This window comes from Engystomops pustulosus, chromosome 4 (genome assembly GCF_040894005.1).
Source record: "Engystomops pustulosus chromosome 4, aEngPut4.maternal, whole genome shotgun sequence".
Classification (NCBI taxonomy): domain Eukaryota; kingdom Metazoa; phylum Chordata; class Amphibia; order Anura; family Leptodactylidae; genus Engystomops; species Engystomops pustulosus.
The window spans coordinates 91,855,615-91,877,705 of record NC_092414.1 but is presented as its reverse complement, the minus strand read 5'-3'; positions in this window follow the sequence as shown (position 1 = coordinate 91,877,705).

Genomic DNA, 22,091 nt, shown 5'->3' with positions numbered 1-22,091 from the left:
AGAGTGGGCCCCACGCCTGTGAACTAGCTAAATCCTGCAAACATTCAGACTGAAAGTTTGAACGCTATGCGTAGAATTGTACACTGGAGCAAGCTACCTGCCGGATACATCAGGTTAGAGCCAGCATATGATAAATGTCTCCCACGAGGTGTCCTTAGTTTTTAATACATGTTTTTTTCCCATTTTTTGCATTTATGTTAAATAAATAAATAATGACAAAACCGAATTTGTATATGCATAGTGGAATTCCACCAAGTGAGTTCATCACATGTGAGGTGGCGGGTGGGCAGGTTAGAGTTTCTCTGCAGTGCAGATACCCACAACACACACATAGCAGCAAGGGAATGTCTATGCAATTGGTTAAACTACGAACCTTTGGACCACCAGTTTGAGAAAAGGCACAAGGCAAGGGATGTGCATCAACCTGGCTAGGCCCAAGTCTGATACAAGGTGCCAACCATAGTCGCACACAAACTTGCCGGGTTTAAGGTCCAGCAGTCATATACAAGGTGCTCACATTGTTGAGACTTTGGCGGCGCCTTATAGATACATGTTTTGTCTTCTGCACTATGGCTGGAAAAATGTCACACTGCAGACACCCTTTGGACCGGCCTTTGTGTGCTGAGTCCCTAAGTGTGCTGAGCAGCAGCAAGAAATGCTGTGGCTACAGACTGACCGCTGCACCTTTGCACCCTTTTGGATGATCCTTTGGCTGTCTGGGGCTTCCTGTTTACTGCCTTTTTGTCCATACTATCACTGTTGTTTATCCACTGAGCCCTCACTGCTTCCCTCTTTCTCTGTCTGCATTACGCAGAAATCCACTGCAGTTGGTTTTCATAATTATCATAGATTTATAGATCTCTTGTGATAGTCTGCAATTCACACCCTCATCCACCAACAAAGGCTTGTGAGAATCTTGCAACTCAAACTGAAACCGAACTGCATCGGAAACTTGGGGAGGGACAGGTGGATGGGTCATTGAATCCCAGCTAGGAGAGTCAATATACAGCATAAGTGACTTTTGACGGTTTTGCTGCTTTAAAGGGGATGAGGTGGAGGGTTCTGCACTTTCCACAGAGGATGAACATGACAAAGATAATCCTATGGAAGTTGAGGAATATAACTATAATTGACCAATAACTCAATTTTGTGTGACCTATGCTGCACACCCTGGTGCCTACTTGCAGCAGAGTAAGTTGTAGCAGAAGGGACAGAACATGTACACTACTTGCAGCAGAGGCTAAATCACCACCAGCAGCTGCACCATGGCCATGTCTTTGTCCCTCAATTACTGATTTCCTCATTTTAAAACACCTTGCAGTTCCTCACGCTACACTTGATGAGCGTATGACTATATGGATGGAGCAAATAGTCGCACTGCTTATTTTGAAAAAACAGAAGCAGTGAATAAGGACTCTGCAGCTTATTAACATATGGAAGGAAAATTGTGAAATTATTTTAGTTGTATTGTTTCTCTCACTGCCTCTGCAGCAACACTTTCTCCTTGTGTCTTCTCTCTGTAAAGGCACTAAGATATGTGACCCTCCCTTTTATATAACAGGGTCATGTCCAACCTGGCATATAAAAACCATAATCATACAGAGCATTACAGTGGTTGCTAAGCCGAAACGTCTGGCTGATTTATGTTCAGTTTCTGGCTTGTGGGTGCCAAACCTTATTTACTATGGTCCCAAAGTTGGGGGTTTAAGTTTGCTAAACAATAATCATTCTGTTTAAAGGGGGAATCACATATAATAAATTAGTAAAATCATTGTAACTTAACAGTTACGCTTTAACAATTTAGTTGCATGACAAGAATCTTCATATAAGTAAACATATGCTAAATGGTTGCAAGTCAAATTTATGTATAATATATATATATATATATATATATATATAAGTATATTATAGTAATCTCATTTTCACAGGTGTGTGGGCATTTGCTGTTCTCTTGCATTGTTTTATGGGTAAGATGCTCCTGCTTATTTGAAAACTTACATAGGCCAGAACTCCCACTTCTCTGTGACCATAAGTGCCACATGTCCATCCATGGTTTATTGTGAATAGCACATGCTAAGAAACTTCAAACTGATAAAGACAAACAAATATCGGGGGGCGTGGCTAGCGACGCATAGAGCTGGACGTGTGAAGCACGGGCTCCGTTGTCTAGTGGTCCTTAGCGGCACAAAGTGGCGTGCACAAATCAGAAAAAACTCACCCTCCGGTGCACTAAGAGTGAGTGGACACCGGGAGTATGGCGAAGGGTCGGAAAAAGAAGAGTCCGCTGAAACTTACCCAGTTTTTTCCAGCGGCGGAGGCTCCACAAGATGGCGGAGGCCGCATGGCATCTGCCCAGCATGCGGAGGAGATCAACCTTCCCGCTTCTCCGTCACCGCAAGAAAGTGACTTACTCTTATCGGAGCCACTCTTGGCGCTGGATTCCTCCCCGAGCAGTCCCGCTTCTGAGGATCAGCAGGACAACGTACTGGATGTGGAGGTACCGTCCACCCCAATCCTCCCGCTATTAAGCACATCACAGATTACTTTTAATCCAAATGCAGGCTCTTAGGCCTACTCAGTAGCGTCACCTAAACTGGCTTATGAAGCTAGCACACCCATCATGACCCAATCGCCCATAACCTTGGATTCTATGAAAGCTCTACTGTCAGAGCTCCAAGCAAATATATCCAAGGAATTTCAGAGCTCCTTTCAAGCTCTTAAATCGCAAGTGGATGCTCTGGGGGAGCGCACATCCCACACAGAAGGCAAGATGGCTGAGCTCACAGCGGCCCATAATGATATGGTGGATGCCACCACCACATTAGAGGAAGAAATAGAGGCTCTAAAAATGAAAGTGGCGGACATGGAGGACCGTAATAGGAGGAATAACCTCCGATTCAGAGGGATTCCAGAATCTGTAAAACCAGAAGCAGTGTCTGAATATTTGCTGGACTATTTTGCATGTTTGCTCCCGGAGGCATCACAGACAGATTTAATAATCGATAGAGCGCATAGACTACCAAAGCCTAAGCATTTGCCCACGGAAGTGCCAAGGGATGTAATTGCGCGCATCCATTTTTTTCATGTGAAAGAGAAAATAGCACAGGTTGCTAGATCGCCGCCAACACTCCCAGCACGCTTTTCTGCTATTTCAGTGTACTAGGATCTATCTGCAGCTACTTTGGCTAAACGCAGAGCTTTCTCCCGCTGCACATCCACACTGAGAGCGAATAATATTCAATACAGATGGAGCTTCCCCGTTAGATTTATCGTTATGAAGAATGGCTCCAAGTTTACTGCGGTGACGCCAGAGGAAGGTCTACACTTATGTAAAGAAAAACACCTTTCACCGGCAAGAGTGGAGGAAGAATGGACGATGGTGCGCCATAATAAAAGACGCACCACTTGAAGTTTACTTCTGCCTGCGGCAAGGGCCTCATCATTCCCATCCAGGACGGGAGGGATGACCCGAACTTGTATTTTTCCGCTGTCACTTATTCATCCACGACGGTAATTTAATTGTGCTAAGCGTGGATGACCACTTTGGGCACGCCTGTTTAGGTTGTATACCGACCTGCTCCCAAGGTGCGCATACACTGTTGTTTTACCTTTTAAATGTTTATTCTGGTTGCTCTGTTTTATCCCCTGTTTATCTGGTCGTGTAGTCACTGGAAGGAGTCACAGTAAAAGGTGGTACTATGTGTATTGGAGGGGGCGGGCTTAGTCTGGGGAGCTCCGTACCTCTTTCTGTAACTTACTTGTGTCCCATAACTACTAACCTTAAACGCAAGTAACAATGGTAATTAAATTACTCTCAATTAACTCTAAAGGTCTTAATTCTCTGTGTAAAAGATCGTCAGTATGGCAAGAAGCCACGAGAGCCCATGCGGAAATTGTTGGTGTTCAGGAAACACATTTGAACTCTTCTGACACTTTTAGATTTAAAAATAAGAAATTCCCACATATTTTTCATGCTCCGGCAACGGGAAAGAGGTGCGGAGTCTCACTGGCCATAAGGGATACTGTTGCATTTGTACAAGACTCTATTTGCATCGATGAAGGAGGAAGATATATCATTTTAGTGTGTTCCATTAATAATGAGCAATACACCCTGGTAGTTGTGTACAGTCCTAATACAAAACAGCACCGCTTCCTTAAGAAAGTTCTCAGAAAGGTAATGTCATTAAAACAAGGTCACTTAGTAATCATGGGGGATTTTAACCAAGCAATCTGGCCATCCATAGATACTTCAAATACCTGAGTATCACAAGAACCCACACCTTATGCTTCCTCTACATCAAGTTATGGTCTATTTGATATCTGGCGGATACGTCACCCAATAGAAAGAGATTATACGTTCTATTCTAACTGCCATAAAATCTACACAAGGATAGATTACTTCCTAATAGATAAATCTCTTCTGTATCAAACAACAGACTCGACTATTGGTACTATATCATGGTCCGACCATGCCCCTATCACCCTTCCCATCAGGGAAGAATTTAATAATCCAAGCAACGCAGTCTGGCGTATTAACAATTATATCCTACAGCACGAGAAATACTCCCCCATCACTAAGGCATTAGAGGAATACTTCCACATTAACGATTCCGGGGAAGTGGATGACCCTACCCTCTGGTGTGCCCATAAGGCTACGGTCAGAGGTTATCTGATAGGACAGGCTTCCCATGCTAAGGCTATCCACACTTTTCATGAAAACCGCCTATTAGAGGAGCTTGCCACCTTACACAGGCTTAATAAACAGTCACACGATACTGTTAGAGCAAAGGAAATAGCTGATCTCACTGCCCAACTTAAAACTCTCAATGCTCACAAACACGACTATGCTTAGCAGCGACTGAAAATGTTGCACTACTGGATGGGGAATAGGCACAGCTCCCTATTAGCAAGATGCCTTAAAATTAAAGAAGCGAAGGCACGCATTCCCTTTCTTATCAAAAAGGACAATTCTAGAGTGATGGACCCCCTAGGTATCGAAGATGCCTTTGCAGAATGCTATGGAAATCTCTATAACCTGGAGGAGAATCACGCGAGTGTCAGCCAGTAGAAGCAAACATCCACCAATTTTTAAGTTCCCTCAAGCTACCCCAATTTTCCTCAGAAACAGCCTCTGCCTTCTCTGCCCCTTTCACAGAGCAGGAAGTCATTAAAACCATTTCTTCCCTAAAAATGAACCAAGCTCCTGGGCCGGATGGCTTCTCTAATGAGTACCTTAAATTTCATAAACACATTCTTGCGCCATATATGGTCAGAACATTTAATTCCTTTATGGAGTCCGGTCTTATCCCCTCTGAGATGTTACAAGCACTGGTCATTACGCTTCCCAAACCAGGCAAAGCTATGACATCCCCACCAAATTTATGTCCCATCTCATTACTCAACTCCGACTTGAAATTGTATGCCAAAATGTTAGCAGCTAGACTAGCAGATGCCCTCCCAGGTGTCATAATGCCAGATCAAGTTGGCTTCGTCAAGGGCCGTCAGACAGTGGATGGCACCAGGAGATTCACTAATCTGCTGTACCTAATGGAGGCTCGGCGAACGCCTTCTCTGCTCCTTACTTTGGATGCGGAGAAAGCGTTCGACCGAGTTCATTGGGGTTACCTCAGACAGGTCCTGACTAACTTTGGACTGTCGGGTCCTATTCTTAAAGCTATAATGGCCCTGTATACCAAGCCGTCTGCCAGGGTGTACTCATCAGGCATCCTATCTCAACCATTCAAAATTACAAATGGCACGCGTCAGGGGTGCCCTCTCTCCCCAATTATTTTTGCACTTGTAATGGAACCACTTGCGCAAGCAATTCGTTTGGCCCCATCTATTAAGGGGTTGCGGGTTGGGGAGAGGGAGCATCGTATTGGCTTATTTGCTGACAACGTTATTTTGTGTCTATCAGATCCAGAATCATCATTAAGGGAAGCTTTCTCAATAATCCAACAGTTTAGTACCCTCAGTTACTACAAACTGAATGCCACCAAGTCAACAGTATTAAGTGTAAATATCCCCCCTGAGCTCCAACACAAACTAGAGAATGAATATCCATTTGAGTGGGCTAAAGACTCTGTAAACTACCTAGGCATCACTCTCACTATCCCTACTAGTAAATTGGCCCAAGTTAACATTAACGCTTTAACCCAAACTATTACAAAGGACCTCCGTTCCTTCTCGAACCTTCCTATCTCATGGATGGGCAGAATTGCCTCAGTTAAGATGATGGTTCTCCCCAAAATCTTTTATTGCTTCAGAAATTTACCCATTCCCCTACACAAATCCTCACTAAAAAATATTCAAAAATTGCTGACTGCCTTCATATGGAAAGGACAAAAAGCAAGGGTTCCTTTGAGAACCCTAATAATGACAATGGCAGATGGGGGTTTGGGGTGTCCGTCAGTGGTTGAGTACTATCAAGCGGCAGTGGCAGACCAGATTAAAGCTTGGTGGATGGATGAGGCAGATAAATTGTGGGTGGACTTAGAGAGAAGTCTGTCTGGTTTCCCAACCTTGAACTCATTAATATGGGCTGTTAGGTATACTCAAATCAAACTCCCTATAGTCACCCCTACTATGAAAGCAGCGATTATACTACTCAAGGAAGCCTTTTCAGACCCAAGAATCATATCACTAAAGACCCAGGATCTCACAATCTCATCCCTTAGCTTCATTATATCCAACACAAACTTTGACCTATGGGTTGTTAACGGGATCAAAACAGTGGGGGACCTCTTGGAAGGGAATGGAATCCGCTCTTTTGAACAACTAGCAATGCAATACCATTTTCCCAAAGGGGAATTTTATAAATACCTACAAATACGCCACTTCATTGCCAACCAGAAACCCCCAGAGGCCCACATCCCCTCCAAATATGAAAGATTCCTATTTTCATCAAAACCTCAGAAAAAGGGTATCTCAGCGGCTTACTCGACTTTAGTTGATCGTCATAGGACTAGTAACTCCCCTTACAGAGAGAAATGGGAGGGCGAGCTTCAGGAGCAATTTACAAACGTCCAATAGTGCAAGGCCATATCGATTAGCAATAAACCCCCATGGGGTCCCCAGGTTGCTCTTCTTGGTATAGGGCTTGACCACCTGAAAACCTCGGATGGGCTCCTATTGCACAACATACTAACCACCGTAAGATTAAACATTGCAAGGTTTTGGAAGTCTCAAGAAACTCCCACTATCATTGTTATTAAGAGAGAAATTGAACACAATTGTGTAATGGAGGAGCTTATTGCCCACCGTACAAACTCTATATCCCGCTTCTACCATGGTCCAAGTGGAAGGACTTCTATAGCCGCAGCTCTTACTAGGGCCCCTACACCACTACAAATGCCCTTGACAAAGGGGGGAGGCAATACTCCACACTAGGAATTACTGATCACGAACATATCACATCCTTACACGGTATTATGCTGCAATCATCTCAGTCTATAGTACCTACTCTGTCATTGAACATTTGCTAATTTTGTAAGAACTCGTATCTGGTAATGCACGACCTGTAATTTTTTGTTGATTACTGTGTTAACTTGTTATCCAAGTTTTTTACCCACTATGTTAGTGTACCTTTGACTTGTATATGCTACACTATTTTATATGGTGGATATCCCGTGCCTGGGTTTATCTATCCCTAGTCAATGTACGATTGTTCTTTTATACTATAAAACCTTAATAAAAAATTGATTAAAAAAAAAAAAAGACAAACAAATATCACAGTGTACATTTGTTCCTGAACTGTTGGAGGAAATAACAGTTATAGTGTATATTGTATATCCCCTACAGGTGTAAAGATTGTAACAATATAAATCAGTAAATGAGAGAAACAAATGTATAACTGTTAAATAAACTTTACTTGTTTAAAAAATGCTAATTCTTTTGATGAATGCCAGAATATGAAAGTATTTTTCCTGCCAGAAGAAAAAAGTGAACATACATTATTAAATCCGATACAGAGCATTTTATTTTCCAGGATTAAAAATATCTGCTAAGTTAAATAACATTCCGATGATGTAAGATGTTGAAAGCTGTTGTCAAGGGGCAGTGCACAACTGACGTCTAGCCACTGGCATTAGTGATATAGTGTGAGCCAAGCTGTTACTCTTTCAGCTATGTCTAACTGATTTGCTAGCATGCACTAATCCAGGATTTTAGGTGAAGTTTCTTACTATGGCAATAAGCACTTTGAAACTAGGTCACCAATACAGTTCCGCTCTGTTGCTAACATGCTGCACATAATGCAACCTTAAAGAACATGTTCAAACCATACTAGAACAAATGACAAAGAATACAGAATATAGGATATTTTTAAACCCTGTCACCGCTCATTGAATCCACGAATGTCATAGTATTAAAAATTATTTTCTGTGGCTATCCTTTGTTTATATTTGACATTTTCTGCTTTAAGACCCACTTAAGTATAAACTATATAGACCAGTGATGGTGAAACTATGAGTGCCAGAGGTGGCACTCAGAGCTCTCTCTGTGGGCACACAGGCTGTCACCCCATCACAAACTTCACCAGACAGGACTCAAGTCCTGCTCCTGAAGTCCCTGGCCACCTAGAATGTGCCAGGGACTAGATTATCATTGGAGCTCCTGCTCCAGGCCCCGCAGTTATTTTCATTAAGGGGACCCTGGAGGCAAACTTCAATGATAATCTGAATTTCTTATCCTTCTTTCTACTGTATTCGTGTCCTTAAGATGGCAATACAATTTAAAGGGGTTGACCACTTTTCAATAAATCTGTTCCATCTGACAGATCTCTGCATGTATATGTACCTGTACCTTTGCCTCCTCTGAGAGCTTCAGCCTCTCTTTGTTACCACATCTCTACACAACTTTCTGTTTCCAATCCTTCAGTCTGTCCATAATGGCAGCCTCCAGAGTGTTTTTCTCTCTCAGTCCATCTCATACACAGGGAGGTGGGATGGGGGCAGCAGGATGATTCATAATCTCTTGCTGCAAGCCCCTCCTATTTATTAGTGTAGGATCTTTACATGTCTATGCAGAGTGCACGGAGAGTCTGTACACAGCACTAAAAAAAGCATCAGAGATAATGAATCAATCGGTGAGTGTCATAAATTATGGATTGGAATGCCTCTTCTCTGCCAGTCATGTCCTGAGTGGAAGTCATCTTGCTCTTATGAGGTTAATGAGATAATTAGTGCCTGATCAGTAGACCAACTGCTCCCCCCACTGTGATTCCCTTTATTCTTATCAAATGAAATGTTATTTGGTCTCCTGAGTCCTTTGAACGGAATTGTCAATTGATTTCAAACTCCAAACCCCCTCATGGTTTTACAGGTGCCTTAAGGCTATTTAAGGATATGGCAAAATTTAACTTCAAAGAAAACAAATTCACAAATCAAATATTTCAATTTCTGGTCAACAAATCTGTGATCAGCATCATCTGCTTAATCTGGAGTGTCGAGCACCAAGGATTTCAGGGTTGGGGAGCGAAGAAAATAGCTATTGGGACAATATTTCATAATCGTGTTTGGTATTGTTATGTTTGTATAATATTTGTATAATACATGCTGGGAAATATGGTGGGTATATCATCTTCTCAGGAGACCCATGTGAAAAGATATTACAGTATTACAAAATACATAATAATATAATATAATAATATGTATAATATATATATAAAATGAAATATGTCCCCAACTTTCCACCTTGATTCAGGTGTAGCCACGCCCCTCTCACATGACCAAGGAGGCAGATTAGGTGGTTAGTTAAAAGTTACATGCCACCATTCAATTCTTGTCAGTTCAGGAGATATATTAAGTTTGTGGAGATGTCCAGGTTTTTTTCATCGGTTTCTCCCCCGAGGATCTCTATGCCAATTCAGTTCATAAGAGGCTTGTGTTTTCTTTATTTTATCCCTTTTTATTTTTCTGTTTGCTTTTATCTATGTCTATTATTTCACCATTTTTTGTAACTATTATGTATTGTGCCTATTTTGCATACTAAATACATTTATCTATTAAATAAATAATCTTTTAATAAGATTTTTCCTTGTGCTCTATATGTTCCCATAACTCTGGATAGATGACTTACAGCTAAGCCTTGTTACCTAGTGAGTGTTTGTGGACTAGTACTAGCTATAGGCAATGAGTGTCTGTGTGCTAATAGAAGCTATAGACAGTGTGGGTCCAGGTGATCTGTACGGCACCTAGAAGAATGTGTATCTGTGTGTATGTGTGCGTTCCTGGGGTGGGCGTCTCGTGAGCTGTAATTATGAGTGGTGGCAGCGACGAGTTGTATGGAATAAACATGTGACTGTATCGGGGTGCAGAGTGGCTCTGTGCAGTAGCGTTCCATTAGTGGTAGGGGGGGGGGGTACATAGTGTAGTTGTGCACCCCCTAGACTGTGCATGGTGTGTAGTGTCTGGGTTTCACATGTGTTAGCGTAAGCATGCCATTTTGTGTGAGTGGGCAGAGCTTAAGGGCTAATTTGCGTGGTTCCCTGGTGTAGGTGCACTCAGGGATTACTAAGGCAGTAAAAGCACCTGGGCGATTTATGTTAAAAGCTGTGACAAAGCAGGTAGCAATTAGTTACTGCTTAAATTGCAATTTTGGCACTTTGCAATAAAATTGGTATTTTTGGTGCTCGATCTCTATAAGGTTCACCATCAGTGACATAGACTGTTAGTATCTAAAGAATGCGCCTCATTTAGCTTGTGCTAGAACTTAAACATTAGTTTTCGAGCTACAGTATATTTATAAATATCACATATTTACAGAAAGATACAATTAGGGGTGCGCCAGCCATCAGGCGATTTGAGCCCTCGCCTCAGTCAGTGCTACATGCAGTAAAATAGGGGGCAGTATCAAGGGTGCAGTAATCTTTTACAGTGCATGATAAGCCGCTTAAAAATGTCTCTTCACTCCTGATGTCAGCATGGGTGTAAGACACTGCATGAAGAACTCACTTACTAAACAATAACCTGATACATTACTATTGCATTGGGCAGAGAGAGTGCCATTCTATAATTGGCCTCAGAAAGCAGAGAGAACTTAGGTTCACCCATGGTTCCTGCACCTGCATCCCAGGTGCTTTAAGTATTAGTAAATGAGTCTTAAAGTCAAAATCCTCAGGTTTTTGAGGTAGAGGGCCATATAGGCTATACTAAACTTATTTTATTTAAAATAGAATAAAATATTATGTGCATAGTTACTAAACAAAAATTGTGCAAAGTGAATGAACAGCATTTTACCTGGGTAAGAGTGGAATACGGAAATAAAAAAAATCCCCTACTCCCCATGATGGTTCCATTTCTCTGCAGGAAACAAGAAATTGTTTTAACTTTTTTTTTCACCATTCTGAGCTGGGTTATTAATAGTTATACTCTGATCACCCCTTTAATAGTTCTGTTTCCAAACTCAATGCCTAATAGCAAAGATACATGGAAAAGGCTGCACTAATTCAAAGAGCTGCAATGTGTATGAAGAAAAAAATAACAGAAAGCTAATTGGTAATCTTTAGGTTAAATATTGACATAGCCCAAAGACATTTAATAAAATCTGTAAATTTCAGGATTTATTCAAGATTTGCTTGAACTTATTTTCAATCATCTTGAATAAGCCCCTTAGAGCAAACTGCAGTAGCTTATTCAATAGTTATCTCCTTGAACACTATTATACCATTAAGGCAAGGGATTCTGCATTTTACAAAAAAATATTATCTTTGATACATACATTCTTTTTTCTATGGAAAAAAATATGTCATATCAACCTTTGTAGCACTGAAGAAACCTGGAAATAATGGTGTATAGTAGCTTTATGTTAAACCTTTCCAAGTTCAAAACACCCTAAGAACACAACTTGTAACAATTCTACTTAAGTCGAGATGAATGTCCTCTTCCAGATTCCAATCACATCTGTCCTTAGTTATAGTGATTTTCAACATAAAACCCTTTTTGTGATGTCTACACACATATCATTTTTAAGACCTAGAAATAAAGATTTGGAAAACTGCCAGTCACTTGAATTGTAGGTATATCAATTCTAAGAATATCTTTTATAGCTATCACCGTTCGCCTGTCTCTCAGATGTACTATCCTTCTCTAGTGTTTCCACACGCTCTCTTAGTAATAAAAAATAGATTACTATGTTTTGTCTATTTTTCATCTTTTTGATTTTCCAAAATACAAACTGAAGTATGCAAAAACAAATGTAATATGCTCATGTCTCTGACAAAACATAAACAAGCAAACAAATAAGAACATATTTCCGGCTCCCATTCATTATCAAGTTCAAATCTCTAGACATGCAATAAAGTCTGTGCCTAAGGACAAAACTTTTGCAATCTTGAAAACTTTATTATTATCATATTTTTTTATATTTTTTTTAACGTCTTCTGTATGTTTTCTAACGCTGTATAAAGCATATATCATGATAATTATGAGAATATACTGTCATTCATTTTTATGTGGTGAATTTGCCAAAAAGCCATTTCAGAGAAGAAAGAACATTTGTACACAATCTGCCAGTTTAGGCTTTGCTAGATATATTGCTACTTCATAAACATGAATTATACATTAGGAGTTTTGTTTGTAGCAAATTAGGATATCATTTTTGATACTTTTTAGAGGAGGCCTTTTGAAATTTAATTTAATCTACTTCTGAAAACTTATAAAAAGTTGCTTCTAAAATGGCAGCGGAAACAGACATTCACATGGGCTTAAACACTGGCATAAGCCAATGGTCAAATCTGTGGCATTGTGTGCATGAGGACATCACCCCAGAACCCAATTGCCAGACAGGACTCAAGGCATCCTCCTGCTGTACTAAGCAGCCCACGAAGTGCAACACAGGATTTGATTATTGTTGCTGATATGTAAGCATCTGCTCTGGGCTACACAATTCCTTATGGTTGGGGTCATGGAGGGAAGATACAATGAAAATCCAAGTATTCTCTCCGTCTTTCAAAAATATCAGTGTTGTCAATAGAATAGGGAGCAATGAGCATTAAGTTACTGTTGAAAGTGTCCTGTTGGCACTTTGTGAAAAATAAGTCTAATCTGGGTTTCAGTTTGGGCACTTGGGGGCAGATTTACTTACCCGGTCCATTCGCGATCCAGCGGCGCGTTCTCTTAACAGGATTCGGGTCCGGACGGGATTTATGAAGGTAGTTCCTCCGCCGTCCACAAGGTGGCACTGCTGCGCTGAAAATCATCTGAACGCGCCGGAATACACCGAGCTGGACCAGGTGAAGGTAAGCGCTTCCCAAGCGACACATTTTCGGTTTTTAAATGCGTCGGTTTTTCCGAATATGTCAGGTTTTCGTTCGGCCACGCCCCCCGATTTCCATCGCGTGCATGGCAGCGCCGATGCGCCACAATCCGATCGCGTGCGCCAAAATCCCGGGGCAATTCAGGTACAATCGCCACAAATCGGAAATATTCGGGTAACACGTCGGGAAAACGCGAATCGGGCCCTTAGTAGATGACCCCCTTGGTGTCTAAAAAATGTGCCATCACTGGGATAAAAATTCTAAAACAATATTTAAAAAGAAGACAATGTGGGAATATATCACATGCCAATGTATGGTGTGCCAGTACTTGATGTTAGACATAAATACAATATATCTTGATTTATCCAAAGGGATGCTGAACTGCCAGGCAATTCCGGATAAGGCTATTGTTAAAACTGTCATAAAACCTTAGTTTGACACCTAGCCTAGCCCCCTTCATGCTCCTCCTTGCCCACGTGGACGTGGCATAAGGGGGGAAATAAAGGTCATTTCTGGCCATGTGCAAGGAATTGCAATTAATGCTATGCTTGTATGGCGCAAAAGCCTTGACAAATCTCCCTCCAATGAGTCATTCATTTGTTGGCCGATTTACAAAGAAAGCTATGTACTTTAGCTAGAACATCTGACTCTATAAAAAGTAGTTTTAAGTGTTTTAGCTATAAGAGTTCTGTGTACTGTAGTTTAAGTACATTGGGTGGAATTGATCCACACTGGACGCAACTTGCATGACTCTTTATGTTTCCCTTGCCATATAACAACTAAGAGACTCCGAATGAATATTGAGTCAGCTCCATTATAACCCGTGCCAGGATATAGAAAGTTTGACCCAAAACCACCCTTCCATTCCAGGTTTTTTAAATAAGTGGCATGGAGGTGGTGAATAAGGAATAGGTCATAAATCTTGTCCATGCAAAAGGAAATGTGATTTTTCATGCCTAGTGCACAGGATTGCACGATAAATTCAACTCACTGACTTTTCGTCGACATTTATAAATTGCCACTGAAATCCATGATAGAAAATGTATCCTCTGTCTAGAATACTGTAGGCAAATAAAAGTCTGAGGGCATATTTGAATGACTTCTAAATAACTTCTGACGGTTTCTCTGCTAAGCTGAGAGCAGGAGCCCTGTTATCTTTACACAGATACAAAACACTCTTCATGTTCCCAGTTAAACAATATAAATTAAGAGTTCTTTGCTCTGTTGGAAACCAATAAACATTGCTAAATGCAAGGACAAAAGTTATTTTTCTTCTTTTTTATGGATACACCTGGTGTAACAGATGTGCTCCTTAACTGCATGGATCACATTCAACAAAACAGTCACATAGCTGTACTTTTTAAGAAACATATTTATTTAACTATCACATACAAAGTTTGAGAATGATATTGGCAATTGTCTTAAACCTACATCGTATTTAAAATAATAATGTCAATCTCAAGAAAGTTGACATAAATGTAAGTTTTAAGTCACATAAAAAATAAGCTAAACTGATAAAAAATTGGAACTAAAAGTAACAATACCATTATAGTGCTAGCATGAGGGGGAAGTCTACAATATTAGCTTGTAAATAATATTTTTTACTTACTAATTAGAGATGAGCGAGCACTAAAATGCTCGGGTGCTCGTTATTCGAGACGAACTTTTCCAGATGCTCGAGTGCTCGTCTCGAATAACGAGCCCCATTGAAGTCAATGGGAGACCCGAGCATTTTTCAAAGGGACCATGGTTCAGGAATAAAATGTGTTATTTAATTGAAAAAGAATGTCTTCTGATAAGTGATCAGATGTATGCAAACATCTGCAATCTATTCTTCACTGTTCCGCGCGTATATTATCTCCCGACAAGTTAGCAGATGTAAAGAACAGTGAAGAATAGAATAAAAACAGTGAACACAGGATCATTTAAGTGAAAAACGCAGTGAAAAACACAGTGAAGAATAGATTACAGATGTTCGGCACATCTGCTAACTTGTCGGGGTGATACGCTGTCCCGGGATCCGCTCTTCTTCCACTGAAGTCTCCCCGTGCTGCCCGATGTCTCCCTCGTGCTGCCCAATGTCTCTCCCGTGCTGCCTGATGTCTCCCCCGTGCTGCCCGATGTCTCCCCCGTGCTGCATGATGTCTCCCCCGTGCTGCCCGATGTCTCCCCGTGCTGCTTGATGTCTCCCCCGTGCTGCCCGATGTCTCCCCCGTGCTGCCCGATGTCTCCCCCGTGCTGCCCGATGTCTCCCCCGTGCTGCCCGATGTCTCCCCCGTGCTGCCCGATGTCTCCCCGTGCTGCCCGATGTATCCCCCGTGCTGCCCGATGTCTCCCCGTGCTGCTTGATGTCTCCCCCGTGCTGCCCGATGTCTCCCCCGTGCTGCCCGATGTCTCCCCCGTGCTGCTTGATGTCTCCCTGCTGCTTGATGTCTCCCCCGTGCTGCTTGATGTCTCCCTGCTGCCGTTCCGCGCGTATCTTCCGACAAGTAAGCAGATGTGCAGAACATCTGTAATCTATTCTTCACTGTGTTCTTCACTGTGTTTTTCACTTAAATGATCCTGTGTTCACTGTTTTTATTCTATTCTTCATTGTTCTTCACTGTGTTTTTTTAATTAAATGCTCGATCTCGAGCAGGAGAAATACTCGTCCGAGCAACAAGCCGTTTCGAGTACCTTAATACTCGAACGAGTATCAAGCTCGGATGAGTATACTCGCTCATCTCTATTACTAATGTTTCTTACGCCAAATATTTATAATGTCTGTCTATTTTTTTGTTACCAAATCCAAGAAGTAATTGAAGGATAGACAATGGCTTGTAAAGCACCAGTTGTCTTACCATCCTTACTTATAGTAAATATTTTAGATCTATTAATCAGTTTCTAAGATATCATGAAGGACATGAACTGTGTTAAAAAAATCATTTATGCACATAGTGCTATGTAAATATATAGTTTTAATTAAAGTGTGTTTGTTTATGTTCAGATAGTGATAATATTTTCCCAGTTTTAACAGTGTGCTTACAGATAAGATAATTATATATGACAAGGTTTATGGTTACAATAATTATGTTTGACAAGGGAAGCTTTATCTCACCCTTCCAATAAGCCTTGGAGGATGAAGGTCATCTGAGAAAAGTAGCGAAGATTAGACAAACTTGTCTCTGATTACTGTTGGTTTTCATTCAGATTCTTTCAAAGATAACAGATTGATGATTTATCTTTTCAATGACTGTAAATATACAGTAAGTGTTCATTATATCCAAATGACAACAAAAACACAGTCACAGCATATTCTTACAGGCTTTGTTTTAACAGCTTTCACTTGACAGTCCAGTTAACACATTAACATAAAAATATTGGTAGCCTTGTGATAAACATGGTTAGGTTTTTATTGTATTTTAACATTTAGGATTTAAAGGAAATCTACCATTTAATTCTATGCATTATGAACCAAACATACCTTGAGAATGCTGTAACACTGATGCAGAAACATATCTTGTTTGATCCCTGAACGAGTGGTTTTGCTGAAAAAACAATTATAAAATTATGATAATGAGGCTGTCTTGCATCTTTGGCTGGCACAGCGATTCTCCTCACCCTAATTATACACTGCTTCAGCCTTGTCCTGCCCAGCATAAGCTGAGAAAACATCATCATTGTGTTGTCCCTGACAGGCAGAAGTAATCAATTGCTGAACCATCCCCCAGCTACTGTCTATGAGTCATCCAGCTCAGATTGATTAGTTATGTCTGGATAGTTCAGGAAGCGCCAAGTGTAATGTGTTTATGTAGACACCCAGCTTTCCCAAAGTCTAGAATGTTATCATTGTTTTTTTAGCAGAACCACTCATTTCAGAAATTTAACAAAATATGTTTCTGTATCAGTGTAGCTACAGAATTCTGAAGGTTAGGTTTGGTTCAAAATGCATTAAAAATTGGTAGTTTTTTTTTTTTAAATTTGCATCATCGGTTTCTGACACCTTTAACCTTTTTATAAGTTGTAATTTTTAGCACAGCATGTTCATTTTACCATTTTAAGAACTGTACAACTGGTAGATTTAATTTATGGATCTTGAAAAGACCAAGATAGCGGTGCCCATCTGCTGCCACTGTTTAAATGCCTTGTCATGAAAATATAGAAAATACAGCAAGGGGGAAGGGTGCATGTCAGGTCTTTTCATGGGCTTCAGTGCCTTACATTAAAGGTAACCTACCATTTGATTTGATGCATTATGAACCAAACCTACCTTGAGAACGCTGTAACTACACTGATGCATAACCATATCTTGTTTAATCCCTGAGCTGAGTGGTTTTGCTGAAAAAACTATTATATAATTATGATAATGAAGCTCTGTCACTTCTGTGCCTGGCTCAAGCTCTTCTCCTCTCACATTAAGTATGCACTCCTCAAGAGAATGATGTAATTACTGTGTTGTCCCTGACAGGTTGAAGTAATCAATCGCTGCACCATCTCCCAGCTGCTGTATATGAGTGATGCAGTTTAGGATGATTAGTCCTGTCTGGACAGTTCAGGAAGCTCCACATGTAATTTTTTATGTATGGCAGCCACCAGCACCCAGCTTTTTCAAGGTCCTGAATGTTATAATTGTTTCTTCAGGAAAACCATTCAGGGATTAAACAAAAATACTTCTTCATCATTTTAGGTACAGAATTATCAAGGTATGTTTGGTTCATAATGCATGAAATCATATGGTAGATTTCCTTTAAGCAGAACTATGCCTCACCTCCCCCAGCCTTATCCTGAAGACAAGCTGGATAGGGTCATTAACACCATGGGGGATGTGGGTCAGTTTTCACCTCAGCAGACGAAATAGCACCATGGTTTTTCATAGAATCCCCCCCCCCCCTCCGCCAAGTAACACAAAGGAAATGTCCCCAATGACTCAATATGCCAGCTATGGATTTATTTTCCACCCCAACCGGATACCTGGTGCATATCTGGGATCAGTATAGTAAGCAAACGTGCACATGGGTCTCAATCTGTTCTGGAGACCTTGAGGAGCTCATAATGAATTCTCAATAGGAGCATAATAAGTAAATCATGCTTGGTCTCAAAAGATACTGGAGATCCGGATAGGTCTCATGGCACCAGAACTATAATCCTATGACCTCCCATTGAGAAATTAGAACTCATCTATGGTCATAGGTCTGGTCAAGGTATGAAGTTTTCTAGAACCTACCAAGGAGCAGGAAGGGTGTGTTTAGACATCCAATAAAAGAAAGTCACCCCTTTTTTGACTTTCACTGAAATCTCGATCCACAAACCCCACATTCACATCTCAGTTATATATACATATGCTACTTTGGTTGGCTTCTGACCTGATGTAATCCTGTCATGGACCGCAAACGAGATCTGGTAACATCTATCATCAGTAAATATGATGGTTGATGTCCCTTAAGAGCAACTAAGCATTAGACACAGTCAGAATGCAATAACAATAAGGTGTGCAGTACATCAAGTAGCAGTTCTGTATTAGTTACCATCAACTGCAATGATTGTGGCTAGTCCTACAGACAATACTGAGGTAGATACAGTACATTGGGTGGACTAGGAGAAGGTATGAAACTATTGTTTCATACAAAGTGGTAGTGGAGCCCAAGCTTCCCAAACTGCCAGACACCAGTTGTCAGTTCCAGAGTGGACTGCCCACTATCTGCCCAATCAAAAGGTCTGATGGGTTCAGTAACCCTCTAACAAGCAGCCTTGGCCAGTTTACAGGCTAAAGCAGCATATGAGACCCTCATGGCTGCTGCAGAATGATGGGAGTGAGGAGAAGCAAAGGCTGCAGAATGTAAACTGGAGCGTGAACACCAGCTGCAGATACTCCAGTTACAACAGTCTGTCCCAGCTAGTCCAGGATTGCAGGAAAACCATGTCCCAAAGCTACAGAGCCAAGGACTTTCTCATGCTGGATACAGGTACAGATTTTGTGGCTTTTGAAAATACTTGTCAACAGTACCATGTGCCTGCAGACCAGTGTGTCCAGTACTACATCCCGTGTCTCAGAGGAAGGGCCTAGAAATATTAAGTTATTTGTCCAGCAAGACCACCCTGACCTATGAGGATATCAAACAGACTCTGGTTCATAAGTACAACTTGACCCCTGAGACCTAGCAGAAGAAGCTCCGGAGTTTAGAGTCTGGGTCTGCTGACAGCTGGATTGACAAAATGAGGGCCGTCCAAGGAACAGTGTACCAGTGGATCTCATGGCTGGGACTAAACACTTTCCAGCAGCTGAAGGAGCAAATCGCCATAGAGCTGGTTTTGTGGAATTGCTCCAGAACTTTATCAGCGTCTCCATGACTGGAAACCAAAGGAGACTTTGGAAACAGCCACCCAGGCTGATGAATACACTAACTGCCAGACTCTGGAGACCAAGAAAACTGTTGGCTGTATAGGGGTTCAGACAACCAACTGCTATCCCTGCCCCTAAGCCCAAGGAGAAACTGCCCATTCTCTCTACGTTAGTGGGTGAACCCCATTCATGTCATCTGTATAAACAGCAGGTACACTTCAAAGCCATGAGTCCACAGGACCATCTTATATTGATATAAAACTATACTATTATTGTTATAGAACTAACCAGTTGTTCTGGTTGGACCATTGATGTAGGAGGATCTTGGAGTATTTAGTCCTTTTGAACAATAATGGAATCCTGAAGAGAGGAAACAAAGATAAACAAAAGTAACTGAAAAGCTTGGAGAAGGTCTGCAAAGGGCAAAAGTTGAAAATACACAGATAAAACTGATAAACACTGTATTCTATCTTAAGGGTTATTTTATTATTTTCATCATGCAATGGAACATTTTAGACCCATAAATGTCTTGTTTTGCAAAAAAACTAATTAAATAATACTAAATACAGTTTGGCTAATGAAAATATGTCATTCAATTTGTAATTTTCATAATATTCTACAGTTTTTAGGACACAATGTTAGATAAGATGTGCATTTATAAAAATTAGCACTTAAGATACGTTAAGATGTAATGTATTATAGTCGAGCGCCGCTCATCCCCGCCCCTCTCCATAGGAAAGTATGGGCAACGGCGCCGTAATACGGGAAAAGATAGGACATGTCCTATCTTTTCCCGGGCTACAGAGCGGTACGGTGCCGCACGTGTGCGGCACCGTACCGCTCCTGTACGATGCCGTCAGCCCATAGAAGTGTATGGGGGACGTATATCGGCCGTACATATGTCGGCCGTATATACGTCCCCCATACATGTGTGTGAATGTAGCCTTACCCTGTTGCAAAATGTGAACATTTTTTTTCGATAGTATGAAATCGAATGCCTTGTAGCATTCATTATTTATTTGTAGCTTCAGTAGCGCAAATTACATAATTAACACTTTCTCCATAGTTTACAATCATGTTATTCTTAACATTTTGCTAGTTCCTCTGCATGGTTGGTAATACCATCACCCAGGTACGGGTGCAAGCATCTCACTCGAGCTAGTGCTGGACACATCCGTAATAAGGCTGTGCTTCCCAGTGTCATTGCACTTGGGGTGGATCCCTGAGTGAATGGTCACTGGAACATGCACTGCCCAGACCAAATGTTTCCAAGGCACTAATTGTGTTTAGGTCAAGAATAGTGGACGTGCACCCAAGAGTATAGGTGGTGCTATTGTAATTAAAATTGTAACCTCCCATTGGTCAACAGACATATTCACCACATTTACAGGGGGGTAGATTGAGTAAGTAGTTACACTTTAATACCTGTCTATCTTATATAGACATTGCAACTAAGCCTGATAGGTATCACATATTATGGTTGTGACAAACCCACCACTGTCATGTTATGTCACAGGTGCACCTAGTGAACCTCAAATTTAGCACATAAAGCACAAGATGCAAGATGGTGCCTAAAACCTAACTCTCTCAGCCCTGGCACTCACTTAAATTACTGCCACCATCTCTTTCTCCCTTTAATATTATAAATGAGAAAGCAAATAGGCGCCTATCTACATAAGTCCCTCAACAATTTAGAAATCCAATAATAATTACAGAAAAATTATTGAATTATCTACACAATTACTAAAAATGGATCCTGGTAACACTACCTCTTCAGAAAATTAGGTAAATCTACAAGCAGAGACTTTATACATATTAAAAATGTAATACACTTAAGCAGCGCAAACATAAAAACATACAATTGTCAGATAAAAAGGTTACAAAACAATATACACAATATACATACACAAACAATTATAAAAGGAAATGAAAAATTAATAGCCTAAAGAAATAGCTTCAGTTATTAACGCCATGGGGTTTCAGCAGGAAATGTTTCTCCAGGCAGTCTATCCAATTGAAATGAATTCTCCAAAAGACTGACAAAGAATAGATGGCAAAATCTCTATCTAATTCTGCCCCCTCTATTCATGTTCTAATTGTAATTAAAAGATTTTTTCAATGGTCTTCACCTGTGCTTTAGTAGCAATAGCAGTTTATTGTGTTGATAAGGCTCTTTGTCACTGAGGCTAGTAAAAGGGTGCTTTCAGCTATTAAGGATTTTGGGTGAGTGTGGTTCCATACCAGAGAATATGTTGACAACTCTATCTTACCTGCTGTGCCTGATGGAACACATGTGTTCAGGGAGTGCCTGAACGGATGTATACCCCTAAGTGGTTTAAAAGTACAGAAGCGTGACTTTAGTGCTAAGCTCTCTTTCCTCTTGACTTTATACTATTAATTTACACCTCACTACAAAGTTGATTTTCTGTATGGAGCCACCAAACTGGACCAGGAAAGCAACATGATCTAGAAAGTGTTACCCTGTGTGATAACATGCTGGTAGTGAATTATTTGGTC